The sequence below is a fragment of the Cucurbita moschata genome, unplaced genomic scaffold (assembly GCF_002738365.1).
Source record: "Cucurbita moschata cultivar Rifu unplaced genomic scaffold, Cmos_1.0 Cmo_Scf00076, whole genome shotgun sequence".
NCBI lineage: Eukaryota > Viridiplantae > Streptophyta > Magnoliopsida > Cucurbitales > Cucurbitaceae > Cucurbita > Cucurbita moschata.
This window is the reverse complement of record NW_019268592.1, coordinates 639,566-642,853: the sequence shown is the minus strand read 5'-3', so window position 1 is coordinate 642,853 and position 3,288 is coordinate 639,566.

Genomic DNA, 3,288 nt, shown 5'->3' with positions numbered 1-3,288 from the left:
TGAGTAACGGTAAAATGAAATTCAAAATTTATTATAAATATAATAATATAATAATAATAAAAATGATGTGAGTAACTACCAAAATTTTAAAATATAATAATATAATAATATAATATAGTAATAATAAAATTCGATGTGAGTAACGGTTATATTCAAATTTATATTTTGTGAAAATAATTTTATTTAGAAATATAATAATAAAAAAAACTCCACCATTTGTTACTCTTCCAATATTATAAATGTCATACTTTGATATATTTTGATTTGTCCATCATTTTGATTTTGTTGCCACATCATCACGTCGGGTATGTTGTCTCGACTCTAATTTCTTCGTTTTAGCTCTGATTTGAGTAATTGAAAAGTTGTTGTAATCGTTATTCCCGACCTTATGTCCTGGACAGTTCAAAAAACTGAAAATAGTTAATAATTAAAAGTAGGTTTGTTATCATCAAAACATCAATAATTAATTCATTGAAATTAATTAATGTGAGATCAAGGGCTAATAAGCCAACAATCTCCCCCTTTTTGATGATGACAAACCATTTCAAGAAAAATTCATAAAAACCAATAATACACCATCCATTTAATAATATCAATACATACTAATATATTATCATAAATTTCACTCAAGAGCATATTCTCCCCTATATTAATGCCTCAAGAAATTATGAAACATCACACGAAGTAAATGATTCATAAATTATAAAACAACAAATTTAGAACATATTTTTCTTAATTTTCTCCCCCTTTGTAATCATCAAAATGAACAATTGAAAGAGAATGCATTTCATAATGACATAATGGCTCCCCCTAAAAACATGCATTCAAAAATTATAAAATTCAAGATATATCACAACGAATAATACCAAGCTCAAGCCTATTTTTGCAAAAATTTTCTTCATTCAATGGCTTGGTGAAAATATCGGCCAGTTGATTATTAGAGTTTACAAAATCAAGAATAATATGTCCATTTTGCACATGCTCTCTAATAAAATGATGTCTAATGTCAATATGTTTAGTTCTAGAATGATGAATAGGATTTTTAGTTAAATTAATAGCACTTGTATTATCACAAAATATAGGCACACTATGAAACTTTAATCCAAAATCACAAAGAGTTTGTTTCATCCAAAGAATTTGAGCACAGCAACTAGCAACCGCAATATATTCCGCTTCGGTAGTAGATAAGGCAACCGAATTTTGCTTTTTACTAAACCAAGAAACTAAGGAACTACCAAGAAATTGACAAGTTCCACTAGTGCTTTTATGATCAAGTAAGCTTCCGGCAAAATCCGCATCAGAATATCCTAGCAATTTAAATTCAACATTTCTAGGATACCACAATCCTAGATCAATAGTTCCAAGCAAATATTTAAATATTCTCTTAACAGCATGTAAATGAGATTCCTTAGGACAAGATTGAAATCTAGCACAAAGACATACACTAAACATAATATCGGGTCTACTAGCGGTCAAGTAAAGTAAAGATCCAATCATACCTCGATAAGCTTTACTATCCACACTTTTACCTTTTTCATCCTTGTCAAGCTTAGTGGATGTGCTCATGGGAGTTCTTGCAATCTTACCTCCATTGAACTTGAATCTTTTGAGCAAATCTTTAGTGTATTTCTCTTGATTGATGAAGATACCATTCTTGAGTTGTTTGATTTGAAGTCCAAGAAAGAAACTGAGTTCTCCCATCATACTCATCTCAAACTCACTATGCATACATTTAGAAAATTCTTCACACAAAGAAGGATTAGTAGAACCAAATATGATATCATCCACATATATTTGCACTAATAGCATATCGTTTTCTTTAATCTTAATAAAGAGTGTAGTGTCGAGTTTGCCCATTTTAAAATCATTCCCAATAAGAAAATTACTAAGTCTATCATACCAAGCTCTTGGAGCTTGTTTTAAGCCATAAAGAGCCTTTTTCAACTTATAGACATGATGAGGAAATTCTACATTTTCAAATCCGGGAGGTTGTTCTACATAAACTTCCTCCATAATATAACCATTCAAAAATGCACTTTTCACATCCATTTGATATAATACAAAATTTTTGTAAGAAGCAAAAGCAAGTAACATTCTAATAGCTTCTAATCTAGCAACGGGTGCAAAAGTTTCTTCATAATCTATGCCTTCCTCTTGACAATAACCTTGAGCTACAAGCCTAGCTTTATTTCTAATGATATTCCCATTTTCATCCATTTTATTTCTAAAAACCCATTTGGTTCCAATAATAGAAGTATTAGATGGCCTATGGACTAATTCCCAAACTTTGTTCCTTTCAAATTGATTTAGCTCTTCTTGCATGGCTAAAATCCAAAACTCATCATTTTCGGCATCCTTAAGACTTTTTGGTTCAATTTGAGAAACAAAAGCAAGATTATTAAATAAATTAATAGAAGAGCGAGTTTTCACACCTTGTTCGAGATCACCAAGAATCAAGTCCTTGGGATGAGACAAGGCATACCTCCATTCTTTTGGCATTGATGAAGAACCTTCTTCCTTTAAGCTCATCTCTTCTTTACTCGTAACAATTTCTTTGCCGTTGTCACTAACGAGTAAATCTCCAAAATTTCTTTCTAAATCATCACTACAAATAGACTCATTAGAAATATTATTGCAAGATTCATCGAATACCACATGCATAGATTCTTCAATAACTAAAGTTCTCTTATTGAAAATTCTATAAGCTTTACTAGTAGATGAATAGCCAAGAAAAATACCAATATCTGTTTTTGAATCAAACTTTCCAAGCTTTTCTTTGTTGTTCAAAATAAAACATTTACAACCAAAAACTTTGAAATACCCAACGTGATATGGAAATCAACCCAAGGGAAAGTATGGAACGGATTACCTTGATGATCAAGATCAAGAGTAAAGAAAACTCGTTTCTAAACTCGTGATTCGAATCACTCCACAAGAGGTTTGATCAATACCACTTGAATGACTCTACATGCAAGTTCTAAACACAAGAATTTGCAAAGAAAGTTTAGCTCTTAACAAAGCTAAAATAGAAATTCTATTCTTAATTCCAAAATCTGATGTCTAATCAAAGAAAAGAAGGCTTTATATAGCCTTTACAACCTTAACCTATGTCATACATAACTCCCAAATTAAATGGGCTAGTAATGAGAAATACCCATAACCTCCATATTTAAATGGCTAGTTAATGGTGGAATATAGTAACCTATGTGGGTTACAATATAACCTTAACTCCTATATTTAAAACTAGTTTAAATATGACAAACAAATAGTTAAACTATAATTAAATAA